Below are 14,071 nucleotides of genomic sequence, written 5' to 3' on the forward strand. Positions count from 1 at the left end.
TGTCATAATATAATTAAGACAGTTGATCTAGAAGGTCTGTCATAATATATTAGAGACTCTAGATGTAGCTGGTCTGTCATAATATATTAGAGACTCTAGATGTAGCCGGTCTGTCATAATATATTAGAGATTCTAGATGGACCTGGTCTGTCATAATATAATACAGTCAGTAGATCTAGCTGGTCTTTCATAATATCATTGAGACAGTAGATTTAGCTGGTCTGCCATAATATTATTGAGACTGTAGGTCTAGCTGGTCTGTCAAAATATAATAGAGACAGTAGATCTCGCTGGTCTGTCATAAAATAATTTAGACAGTAGATCTAGCAGGTCTGTCATAATATATTACAGTCAGTAGATCTAGCTGGTCTATCATAATATAATTGAGACAGTACATCTAGCTGGTAGTTCGTAATATAATTGACACAGTATATCGAGGTGATCTGCCATAATATAAATGAGACAGTAGATCTAGCTGGTCTGTCATAATATAATTAAGACAGAAAATCTAGCCGGTCTTTCATAGTTTAATTGAAATAGTAGATATAGCTGGCCTGTCATAATATAATAGAGACAGTAGATCTGGACGGTCATTCGTAATATAATTGAGAGAGTAGATATAGCTGGTCTGCCATAACATAATAGAGTCAGTAGATAAAGCTGGCGTGTCATAATATAATAGAGACAGTAGATATAGCTGGTCTGCCATAATATTATTGAGACTGTAGTTCTAGCTGGTTTGTCATAATATAGTAGAGACAGTAGATCTAGCAGGTTTGTCATAATATATTAGAGACTCTAGATGTAGCTGGTCTGTCATAATGTAATTGAGACAGTAGGTCTTGCTGGTTTGTCATAATATAGTAGAGACAGTAGATCTAGCTGGTGTACAATAATATAACTGAGACAGTAGAACTAGCTGGTCTGTCATAATATAGAAGAGACGGTAGATCTAGCTGGCCTGCCATAATATCATTGAGACTGTAGGTCTAGATGGTTTGTCATAATATACTAGAGACAGTAAATCTAGCTGGTCTTTCATAATCTAATTGAGACAGAAGATACAGCTGTTCTTGCATAATATAGAAGAGACTGTAGATGTAGCTGGTCTGTCGTAATATAATAGAGACAGTAGATCTAGCTGGTTTGTCATAATATAGGAGAGACAGTAGATCAAGCTGGTCTATCATAATATACTAGAGACAGTACATCTAGCTGGTCTGTCATAATATAATAGGAACAGTAGATCTAGATGGTCTGTCAAAATATAATAGAGACAGTAGATCAAGCTGGTCTGTCAATAAACAGTAGAGACAGTAGATCTAGCTGGTCTACAATAATATAACTGAGACAGTAGATCTAGCTCGTCTGTCATAATATAATAGAGACAGTAGATCTAGCTGGTCTGTCATTAAACAGTAGAGACAATAGATCGAGCTGGTCTACCATAATATAATTGAGACAGTAGATCTAGATGGTCTGTCATGATTTAATTGAGACAGTAGATCTTACTGGTCTGTCATAATATAATAGAGACAGTAGGTCTAGCTGGTTTGTCATAATATAGTAAAGACAGTAGATCGAGCTGGTCTGTCATAATATATTAGAGACTGTAGATGAAGCTGGTTGTCATAATATAGAAGAGACAGTAGATATAGCTGGTCTGCCATAATATTATTGAGACCGTAGATCTAACTGGTCTGTCATAATATAATAGAGACAGTAGATCTAGCTGGTCATTCGTAATATAACTGAGACAGTAGATTTAGCTGGTCTGTCATAATATAGTAGAGACAGTAAATCTAGCAGGTCTGTCATAATATATTAGGAACAGTAGATCTAACTGGTCTGTCATAATATAATAGAGACAGTATATCTGGATGGTCATTCGTAATATAATTGAGAGAGTAGATATAGCTGGTCTGCCATAACATAATAGAGTCAGTAGATCTAGCTGGTCTGTCATAATATAATTAAGACAGCAGATATAGCTGGTCTGTCATAATGTTAAAGAGCCAGTAGATCTTGCTGGTCTATCATAATATAATAGAGAGAAAATCTAGCCGGTCTTTCACAGTTGAATTGAAATAGTAGGTATAGCTGGTCTACCATAATATAACTGAGACAGTAGATCTAGCAGGTCTGTCATACTATTATAAAGTCAGTAGATCTAGCTGGTCTGTCATAATATAATTAAGACAGTTGATCTAGCAGGTCTGTCATAATATATTAGAGACTCAAGATGTAGCTGGTCTGTCATAATATAGAAGAGACCGTAGATGTAGCTGGTCTGTCATAATATAATTAAGACAGTTGATCTAGCAGGTCTGTCATAATATATTAGAGACAGTAGATCTATCTGTTCTGCCATAATATTATTGAGACAGTAGATAGAGCTGGTCTGTCATAATATAGAAGAGACAATAGATTTAGCTGGTCTGTCATAATATAATTGAGACGGTAGATATAGCTGGTCTGTCATAATATAGATGAGACAGTAGATCTAGCTGGTCTACAATAATATAACTGAGACAGTAGATCTTGCAGGTCTGTCAAAACATAATTAAGACAGTAGATCTAGCAGGTCTGTCATAATATAATACAGTCAGTAGATCAAGCTGGTCTGTCATAAAATAATTTAGACAGTAGATCTAGCAGGTCTGTCATAATATACTAGAGACAGTACATCTAGCTGGTCTGTCATAATATAATAGGAACAGTAGATCTAGATGGTCTGTCATAATATAATAGAGACAGTAGATCAAGCTGGTCTGTCATACAATAATTTAGACAGTAGATCTAGCAGGTCTGTCATAATATAATACAGTCAGTAGAACTAGCTGGTCCGTCATAATATAATACAGTTAGTAGATCTAGCTGGTCTGTCATAATATAATACAGTCAGTAGATCTAGCTGTTCTGTCATAATATAATTTAGACAGTAGATCGAGCAGGTCTGTCATAACATAGAAGAGACAGTAGATCGAGCTGGTCTGTCATAATATAATTGAGACAGTAGATATAGCTGGTCTGTCATAATATAGAAGAGACAGTAGATTCAGCTGGTCTGTCATAATATAATTAAGACAGTAGATCTAGCAGGTCTGTCATAATATAATACAGTCAGTAGATCTAGCTGGTCTGTCATAATATAATTGAGACAGTAGATATAGCTGGTCTGTCATAATATAGAAGAGACAGTAGATTCAGCTGGTCTGTCATAATATAATTAAGACAGTAGATCTAGCAGGTCTATCATAATATAATACAGTCAGTAGATCTAGCTGGTCTGTCATAATATAGAAGAGACAGTAGATCTAGCTGGTCTGTCATGAAATAATTTAGACAGTAGATCTCGCAGGTCTGTCATGATATAATACAGTCAATAGATCTAGCAGGTCTGTCATAATATAATACAGTCTATAGATCTAGCAGGTCTGTCATAATATAATAAAGTCAGTAGATCAAGCTGGTCTGTCATAATATAATTAAGACAGTTGATCTAGCAGGTCTGTCATAATATATCAGAGACTCTAGATGTTGCTGGTCTGTCATAATATAATAGAGACAGTAGATCTTGCTGGTCTGTCATAATATAATTGAGACGGTAGATACAGCTGGTCTGTTATAATATAATAGGAATAGTAGATCAAGCTGGTCTGTCATAAAATAATTTAGACAGTAGATCTAGCAGGTCTGTCATAATATAATACAGTCAGTAGATCTAGCAGGTCTGTCATAATATAATAAAGTCAGTAGATCTAGCTGGTTTGTCATAATCTAATAGGAACAGTAGAACTAGCTGGTCTGTCATAATATAATAGAGACAGTAGATCTTGCAGGTCTGTCATAATATAATACAGTCAGTAGATCTAGCTGGTCTGTCATAATATAATACAGTCAGTAGATCTAGCTGGTCTGTCATAATATAATACAGTCAGTAGATCTAGCTGTTCTGTCATAATATAATTTAGACAGTAGATCTAGCAGGTCTGTCATAACATAGAATAGACAGTAGATCGAGCTGGTCTGTCATAATATAATTGAGACAGTAGATATAGCTGGTCTGTCATAATATAGAAGAGACAGTAGATTCAGCTGGTCTGTCATAATATAATTAAGACAGTAGATCTAGCAGGTCTGTCATAATATAATACAGTCAGTAGATCTAGCTGGTCTGTCATAATATAATTGAGACAGTAGATATAGCTGGTCTGTCATAATATAGAAGAGACAGTAGATTCAGCTGGTCTGTCATAATATAATTAAGACAGTAGATCTAGCAGGTCTGTCATAATATAATACAGTCAGTAGATCTAGCTGGTCTGTCATAATATAGAAGAGACAGTAGATCTAGCTGGTCTGTCATGAAATAATTTAGACAGTAGATCGAGCAGGTCTGTCATAATATAATACAGTCAGTAGATCTAGCTGGTCTGTCATAATATAATTAAGACAGTTGATCTCGCAGGTCTGTCATAATATATTAGAAACTCAAGATGTAGCTGGTCTGTCATAATATAATACAGTCAGTAGATCTAGCTGGTCTGTCATAATATAATTAGACAGTTGATCTAGCAGGTCTGTCATAATATATTAGAGACAGTAGATCTAGCTGGTCTGCCATAATATAGAAGAGACAGTAGATAGAGCTGGTCTGTCATAATATAATTGAGACGGTAGATATAGCTGGTCTGTCATAATATAGATGAGACAGTAGATCTAGCTGGTCTACAATAATATAACTGAGACAGTAGATCTTGCAGGTCTGTCAAAACATAATTTAGACAGTAGATCTAGTAGGTCTGTCATAATATAATACAGTCAGTAGATCGAGCTGGTCTGTCATAATATAATTAAGACAGTTGATCTAGCAGGTCTGTCATAATATATTAGAGACTCTAGATGTAGCTGGTCTGTCATAATATAGAAGACACAGTAGATCTAGCTGGTCTATCATAATATAATAGAGACAGTAGATCAAGCTGGTCTGTCATACAATAATTTAGACAGTAGATCTAGCAGGTCTGTCATAATATAATACAGTCAGTAGAACTAGCTGGTCCGTCATAATATAATACAGTTAGTAGATCTAGCTGGTCTGTCATAATATAATTAAGACAGTTGATCCAGCAGGTCTGTCATAATATATTAGAGACAGTAGATATAGCTGGTCTGTCATAATATAATAGAGACAGTAGATGTAGCTGGACTGTCATAATAAAATAGAGACAGTAGATCTAGCTGGTCTGTCATTAAATAATTTAGACAGTAGATCTAGCAGGTCTGTCATAATATAATACAGTCAGCAGATCTTGCAGGTCTGTCATAATATAATACCGTCAGTAGATCTAGCTGGTCTGTCATAATATAATTAAGACAGTTGTCCGAGCAGGTCTGTCATAATATATTAGAGAATCTAGATGTAGCCGGTCTGTCATAATATAGAAGAGACCATAGATCTAGCTGGTCTGTCATAATATAATAGAGACAGTAGATCTAGCAGGTCTGTCATAATATAATACAGTCAGTAGATCTAGCTGGTCTGTCATAATATAATAAAAACAGTAGATCTAGCTGGTCTGTCATAATATATTAGAGACTCTAGATGTAGCTGGTCTGTCATAATATAATACAGTCAGTAGATCTAGCTGGTCTTTTGTAATATAATTGAGACAGTAGATCTAGCTGGTCTGCCATAATATTATTGAGACAGTAGATATAGCTGGTCTGTCATAATATAATAGAGACAGTAGATGTAGCTGGACTGTCATAATATAATTAAGACAGTTGATCTAGCTGGTCTGTCATAATATATAAGAGACTGTAGATTTAGCTGGTCTGTCATAATATAATTGAGACGGTAGATATAGCTGGTCTGTCATAATATAGAAGAGACAGTAGATCAAGCTGGTCTGTCATAATATATTAGAGACTCTAGATGTAGCTGGTCTGTCATAATATAGAAGAGACAGTAGATCTAGCTGGTCTGTCATAATATAATAGAGACAGTAGATCTAGCTGGTCTGTCATAATATATTAGAGACTCTAGATGTAGCTGGTCTGTCATAATATAATACAGTCAGTAGATCTAGCTGGTCTTTTGTAATATAATTGAGACAGTAGATCTAGCTGGTCTGTCATAATATAGAAGAGACAGTAAATTTAGCTGGTCTGTAATAATATTTGATAATTGACTGGGCAGTGTACATGTTCTGTGGGCCCTGTGCTCTATGTCAGATGGCAAGAGAGATGAAACACCAGCTGTGTTGAGATTGAAAGGCAATCAATCCATTTGAGTTTTGGGGGTCTGTGCATACCTAATAAAAGAAGAAGAAAAACATTGATGGATTTATATTACATACAGTATCTGATGAATTCCAATAGCAGGTCTGTCATAATATAATACAGTCTATAGATCTAGCAGGTCTGTCATAATATAATACAGTCAGTAGATCTAGCTGGTCTGTCATAATATAATTGAGACAGTAGATCTAGCTGGTCTGCCATAATATTATTGAGACTGTATGTCTAGCTGGTTTGTCATAATATAATAGTAAAGTAGATCTAGCTGGTCTGTCATAATATAATAGAGACAGTAGATGCAGCTGGACTGTCATAATATAGAGATAATGTCTGTAATAGTATAATTAAGACAGTTGATCTAGCAGGTCTGTCATGATATATTAGAGACTCTAGATGGAGCCGGTCTGTCATAATATAGAAGATACAATAGATCTAGCTGGTCAGTCATAATATAGAAGAGACAGTAGATTTAGCTGGTCTGTCATAATATAATTGAGACGGTAGATATAGCTGGTCTGTCATAATATAGAAGAGAGTAGATCTAGCTGGTCTTTTGTATTATAACTGAGACAGTACATCCGGATGGTCATTCGTAATATAATTGAGAGAGTAGATCTAGCTGGTCTGTCATAATATAATTAAGACAGCAGATTTAGCTGGTCTGTCATAATGTTAATGAGGCAGTAGATCTAGCTGGTCTATCATAATATAATCGAGACAGAAAATCTAGCCGGTCTTTCATAGTTTAATTGAAATAGTAGATATAGCTGGCCTGTCATAATATAATAGAGACAGTAGATCTAGCTGATCAGTCATACTATAGAAGTGACAGTAGATCTAGCTGCTTTATTATAATATAATAGAGACAGTAGATCTGGATGGTCATTCGTAATATAATTGAGAGAGTAGATATAGCTGGTCTGCCATAATATTATTGAGACTGTAGTTCTAGCTGGTTTGTCATAATATAGTAGAGCCAGTAGATCTTGCTGGTCTGTCATAATATAATTAAGACAGTAGATCTAGCAGGTTTTTCATAATACTAAACAGAAAACTGAATTAAACCACCATAAAATAAAACTGTCTTCCTGTGAGGCTAGATTCCTCAAAAACCTGAAGTCAGTTTTCAGAACATTCCATCATTTAATAAAAACCATAATAATGTAGAACGTAAAATCTAATCTTGCTCTCATGTTTATAGCAGAGCTCTATAACAGGGAAAGGGGGTAATATTAGATAATGTCATGTATATAGGCTGATCAGAGCTCTATAATAATAGAACAGAGCTCTATAATATATCATGTTTATAGGCTGAGCAGAGCTCTATAATATATCATGTTTATAGGCTGAGCAGAGCTCTATAATATATCATGTTTATAGGCTGAACAGAGCTCTATAATATATAATGTTTATAGGCTGAACAGAGCTCTATAATATATAATGTTTATAGGCTGAGGCCTGAAGTGTTCCAGGACCAGTTGAAGCCCAAAGATCCAGCACCATATTTGACAGTAGGGGGTTCTGTTCTGCATTCTAATTTAGACTCTAAACCCACTGGTGTTACCAAGGACCTCTATGTTCATGTCATCCAACACATGGAAATGACTGGAGACAATAATTGGCTAAACACCATTGGTAACTGAATTGAAAGCGGTGCTGTAGTCAGATTACTGGGAAATAGAGGTGTTTAGCCAAGCCCACCATGAGTGGGTTTGGTGTCAGAATGAGAACGCAGGGCCATCTCAGGTCCCCACACTTTAACCCCATTTGGAAACCTGTTTGAATTTAAGAGGGCAGTCCATAAGGACCTGGAAGGACTCTGTATGGAGAATGGTCTAAGATCACTATGTGTTCTAGAAATCATCAAACATCTGGTAGGATTCTGTATGGAGGAATGGCCTAAGATCCCTCCCACGGTGTTCTCCAATCTCATAAAACATTTTAGGAAAAAGGTGAGGTATTGAGGTAGTAATCAAATCAAATCAAATATTATTGGTCACATACACACGGTTAGCAGATGTTATTGTAGCGAAATGCTTGTGCTTCTAGTTCCGATCGTGCAGCAATATCTAACAAGTAATCTAACCATACCACAACAACTACCTAATACACACAAATCTAAAGTGGTGAATGAGAACATGTACATATAAATATATGGATGAGCCATGGCCGAGCGGCATAGACAAGGTGCAATAGATGGTAAAAGTTACAGTATATACATATGAGATGAGTAATACATAGACTAAGATACAGTAGAATAGGATCGAATACAGTATATACATATGAGATGAGTAATACTGTCACGAATCCCGCTTCCTGAGTCTGTGTTTGCCTGTGTTTCTGTCCTGGAGTGTGTTTCCGGTGTCCTGGAACGCACCCTGTCTGGTTGCCTGGCGAATTAGCTTGTTGGGAGATCGATGTTCACGCGCACCTGTATCCCATCAGTAATCTGCACACCTGACCTGATCATCACCTCTCCCCTTCAAAAGCTCTGACCTGACATCCATTCCCTGCCGGATCGTTAGCCATGAACAGTAAGAAGTGCCATAGTATCAGTCTCAAGTTGGATAGAATTTCTTTTGTTGTTTTTTACGTATTGCTTGCCTTAAACTTACCTCCGTTTGTTCTGTCTTCAGTTACTCACCCGGATCATTTACCCCATTCCCGCCTGGTCGGAGGAGGATTCCGCTACCCCATTGGATCCACCTATTTACTCCCATCAACTCACCACCGCTGCCCGCTACGCCACCTGGATATATCTACCCATTCACATTCACTTGTAAATAAATACTCACCTTCTTCCTACTCTCCTTGTCCTGGTCTGCTTCTGGGTTCGATTTTGAAAGAACGTGACAGAACGATCTGGCCAAGGATGAACCCAGCAGACCTGGACTCCGTTTGCCATGCCATTACCCAGCAGGGGAAGACATTGGGACAACACAAGACGGCGCTACAGGAGATAGCGGGTTCAATCCAGAATTTATCTGCTAGCTTGACACAGATCCAGGATCAGCTCAGTTTGCCGGCGATTCATTCACCACCTGTTTCACCCATCTCACCTGCCGTGTCTGGTGCGGTTTCCTTCCGTGAACCCAAGGTACCGACGCCTGATAAATATGAAGGGGATTTGGGAAGATGCCGTTTGTTTCTTATGCAGTGTGGGTTAGTGTTTGATCTGCAGCCCCATTCTTACGCCACTGACAAGGCTAGGATAGCCTTTGTTATTGAACTGCTGCGTGGAAGAGCTCTGGAATGGGCTTCAGCCGTTTGGGAACGACAGGAGACCTGCATGGCTTCATACCAGGAGTTCACGGGAGAGATGAGAAAGCTTTTTGACCATCCAGTCCGAGGTAAGGACACAGCTAAACGTTTGTTCACTCTTCGCCAAGGAGCTCGCAGTGTGGCAGACTTTATAATATATGCCATTTAGCAGACGCTTTTATCCAAAGCGACTTACAGTCATGTGTGCATACATTCTACGTATGGGTGGTCCTGGGAATCGAACCCACTACCCTGGCGTTACAAGCGCCATGCTCTACCAACTGAGCTACAGAAGGACCGAGTTCAGGACATTGTCTGTGGAGAGTGGTTGGAATGAGGAGTCACTACAAGCGGCTTTTTTACCAGGGGTTGTCGGAGCAACTCAAGGACGAGCTGATCTCCTATCCAGAGCCTAGTGACCTAGATAGTTTGGTCACCTTAGCTAGTCGGGTAGATAATAGAGTCCGAGAGAGAAGGAGGGAGAAGCAGTGGGGTCCATCTAATCAATCGGAGACTCGGTTACCATTCGGGTCAGGAAGTGGACCAGAACGGGTTGATCATTTTCCCTCACACGGGATTAGTGGAGGAGTCCTGCCGCCAGATCCTGAACCTATGCAAGTGGGGCGGCACGGGTTAACTAAGGACGAGCGCCAACGTAGACGTGAGACCAACAGCTGCCTCTACTGTGGTAGCTCGGGACATTACATCTCCGTTTGTCCTCAGCGCCCGTTAAACTGCTCGGCTCGTTAAGTTTGGGAGGTTTGTTTGCGAGCCAGTTTCAACCTCTCAAGAGCCCTGTCAGACCTCGTTTTCCTGCTACCCTCATAAATAAGAATCAGAGTTTAGCGATTAACGCTTTCATCGATTCAGGTGCCGATGACAGCTTCATTGATGCCGACTTAGTGGAACAGCTGTGGCTTTCCAAGGAGCAATTACCGGAAGCCACTGAAGCAACCACTCTGAACGGCAGTAGTCTGGCACGGATCACTATGAGGACTGAACCGGTTAAGATGTTGTTGTCGGGGAATCATTCAGAGGTTATTTCTTTTTTCATTTTGCCTTCCCCGCATGTTCCTCTGGTTCTTGGATACCCCTGGCTAAGAGAACACAATCTTTTGTTCGATTGGGTGACTGGTAAGGTAACTAGTTGGAGCATTGAGTGCCATGCTAACTGCCTCAGGACTGCCTGTTCTCATGCTGTCCCCAGTCGGGTCAGTGAGTCTGCTCCTCCTGATTTGTCCCTGGATCCTGAAACATATCACAAGTTGGGTGAAGTGTTCAGTAAGCAGAAAACCCAGTCACTTCCTCCCCACCGACCTTATGATTGTACAATTAAGCTGTTCCCTGGAGCTGCCTTTCCCAAGGGACGGTTATACAGTATTTCTTGACCTGAGCGGGAAGCCCTGGAGACCTACATAAAGGAGTCTCTTGCTGCAGGTCTCATTCGTCCCTCGTCATCACCCCTGGGAGCTGGATTTGTTTTTTTGTGAGTAAGAAGGATGGCTCTCTTCGACCGTGTATTGATTATCGGAGGTTGAATGATATTACGGTCAAGAACAAGTACCCCTTGCCCTTGATGAGCTCCGCTTTCGATTCATTACAGGGTGCTACTGTGTTTACGAAGCTTGATCTACGCAATGCGTATCATCTGGTTTGGATCAAAGAGGGGGACGAGTGGTTGACTGGATTCAATACACCTATGGGACATTTCGAGTACCAGGTGATGCCGTTTGGACTTTCCAACGCTCCAGCAGTGTTCCAAAGTTTGGTGAATGACTTGAGGGATATGATCGGTCTGTTTGTGTTTGTTTACCTGGATGACATCCTGATTTTCTCCAAGGAGCTTTCCAGCCACATCCAGCATGTTAAGCAGGTCCTGCAACGGTTATTGGAGAACCGTCTGTTTGTGAAGGCAGAGAAGTGTGATTTTCACGCCCACACTACATCCTTCCTCGGGTACATCATCTCCAGGGGTGAGATCAAGATGGACCAAGAGAAGGTTCGGGCGGTTCGGGATTGGGCTCCAGAGATTCCTGGGATTTGTGAACTTCTATCGGAGGTTTATCCGTGATTACAGCCGGGTGGTCGCCCCTTTAACTGCTCTGACGTCTTGCACCAGAATTTTCTGTTGGACTCCTGAGGCAGACCGAGCATTTCTGAACTTGAAGAGCCGATTCACCAACGCGCCGATTCTCTCTCAACCTGACACTTCCCGTCAGTTTGTTGTTGAGGTGGACGCGTCTGATGTGGGGGTGGGCGCCATCCTGTCCCAGCGTAGCTCCACTGACGGTAAACTCCATCCCTGCGCCTTCTACTCTTGTCGTCTTTCACCAGCTGAGAGAAACTACGATGTGGGTAACCGGGAGCTTCTCGCTGTGAAGCTTGCCTTGGAGTGACGTCACTGGTTGGAGGGAGCGGAGCAACCGTTTGTGGTCTGGACTGACCACAAGAATCTGGCTTACGTGCAATCGGTTAAACGTCTCAACTCCCGTCAGGCCAGGTGGGCTTTGTTTTTGGACGCTTCAATTTTTCCCTGACGTTCCGACCTGGGTCGAAGAAAGGCAAAGCGGACGCCTTGTCCCGGATGTTCTCCAAGACGGATGAGAGTGGGCCCAATTTTTCAGATTTTGATTTGTTAAAAAGTTTGAAATATCCAATAAATGTCGTTCCACTTCATGATTGTGTCCCACTTGTTGTTGATTCTTCACAAAAAAATACAGTTTTACATCTTTATGTTTGAAGCCTGAAATGTGGCAAAAGGTCGCAAAGTTCAAGGGGGCCGAATACTTTCGCAAGGCACTGTATATATTACCTCAATTGCCTCGACTAACCGGTGCCCCTGCACATTGACTCTGTACCGGTACCCCCTGTATATAGTCTCAACATTGACTCTGTACCGTTACCCCCTGTATATAGCCTCCACATTGACTCTGTACCGATGATACCCCCTGTATATAGCCTCCACATTGACTCTGTACCGATACCCTCTGTATATAGTTGAGCTATTGATATTTAACTTCTGCTCTTTAATGACTTGTTCCTTTTATTTCTTATTCTTATTTGTACTTTTTAAAACTGCATTGTTGGTCAGTGGCTTGTAAGTCAGCATTTCACTGTAAGGATTCACTGTAAGCATTTCACTACACCTGTTGTATTCGGCGCATGTGACTAATACAATTTGATTTGATAGAACAGTGAAATGATTGATGAATGAAATAGTACAGAATGAATGACTGACTGCCCAGTTCAACATCAGTTCACCGTCTCACCTCATGCTGTATTGGAGCAGCAGCAGCTGACTTGATCGTTGATGCTAATCATCATGTTTGAATTTGAGAGTAAATAGAGCCGACTACAACTCTAAAAATGAAGGGTTCAACTGGAGTTGTTCTCAGATCCCCTAAGAACCGTAGGGTTCTTGACAATGAAAAACAGCCCCAAAAGGTTCTTCAAATAACTTCTTTGGTGGGGTTCACTCTAACTTTATGGAAAAAGCTTTATTTAATAAATATAGCAACCCCCTCCAGACTTTGTAGACTGTTTAATAATGCCTCATAATGCCTCACCTCATCTTTATCAAAGTATCCATTGAAGATACCAACTCAAAACCTACGTTCGTCTACATATGGGTTGTTTAAATTGTATCTAATTATATTCCCAGTATTACTTTATCAAATCTCTAGTAATCATTATACACACATACAATTCATCATATTTTCACAGAATCCATATAAAACGTAAGGAATTCTCAGGTACCCACGACAACCATTCCATTTGCTTTTTCAAGGATTCTCCGTAGCTACGAAGCAGCTCTCCAAACATACTCCCCCCCCCCAAAAAACGGAACCAAAAAATATATATGTTTGTTTCCCGGACAATGACCGGAATTCAACGGTTCTCGAACCTCCCAGAAACCACGGCAAAATCAAGCCTCCAAGGAACTATAGACCTTCCGCTGCTTTCTAAAATATTATTCCGCTCTCAATACCACTCCATGATACTCTGATGGGCAGTGAAGTAACGGAACCCCAAGACAACGTTATATTAAAGCTTATTATCCACAAGTCAATCATCTGATTAAGTATATTTTTATACGAGGTACTATAGATCCCTGTGAGGAACAATATAACTATCTCCTTGAGGACCTATAGATCTCTGTGAGGACCTATAGATCTCTATGTTACTATCCAAACTTCTGATTAAGACTCAGTCACACATCTCTCATATCAGTCACGCAACTCTCATACCACAGTCACACAATGCTATTCCCAAACATACCTAATCAATTAGTTGTTTTTGAACAATATTTTAACCTGCAGGAATATTTTCACATTTGTACATACAATTACATCTTTCAATACTTCTAAAATGGGGTCCAGGTTTAAAACAATTACGGGTTTAAAACAATTACAGGTGTACCTTACTATCTATATAATAAATTGTCTTAACTAGTATACATTATATATATATAGATTATAATTTTCATCCAGAGCCTCCTGACTCG

At 39.5% G+C, this 14,071-nt stretch overlaps 2 protein-coding genes across 4 annotated transcripts in view; one reads left to right on the plus strand and one right to left on the minus strand.

The window, feature by feature from the left end:
- The window catches only part of LOC118365099 (zinc finger protein ZFP2-like), a 323,918-nt gene that overhangs the window by 215,702 nt on the left and 94,145 nt on the right, over positions 1–14,071 (minus strand). The gene's annotated exons all lie outside the window — the stretch shown is intronic.
- Positions 1–14,071, plus strand: part of LOC118365129 (zinc finger protein 501-like) — a 309,516-nt gene that overhangs the window by 64,746 nt on the left and 230,699 nt on the right. The window lies entirely within an intron of this gene.

Source organism: Oncorhynchus keta, chromosome 32, assembly GCF_023373465.1.
Source record: "Oncorhynchus keta strain PuntledgeMale-10-30-2019 chromosome 32, Oket_V2, whole genome shotgun sequence".
In the NCBI taxonomy this organism is placed as follows: domain Eukaryota; kingdom Metazoa; phylum Chordata; class Actinopteri; order Salmoniformes; family Salmonidae; genus Oncorhynchus; species Oncorhynchus keta.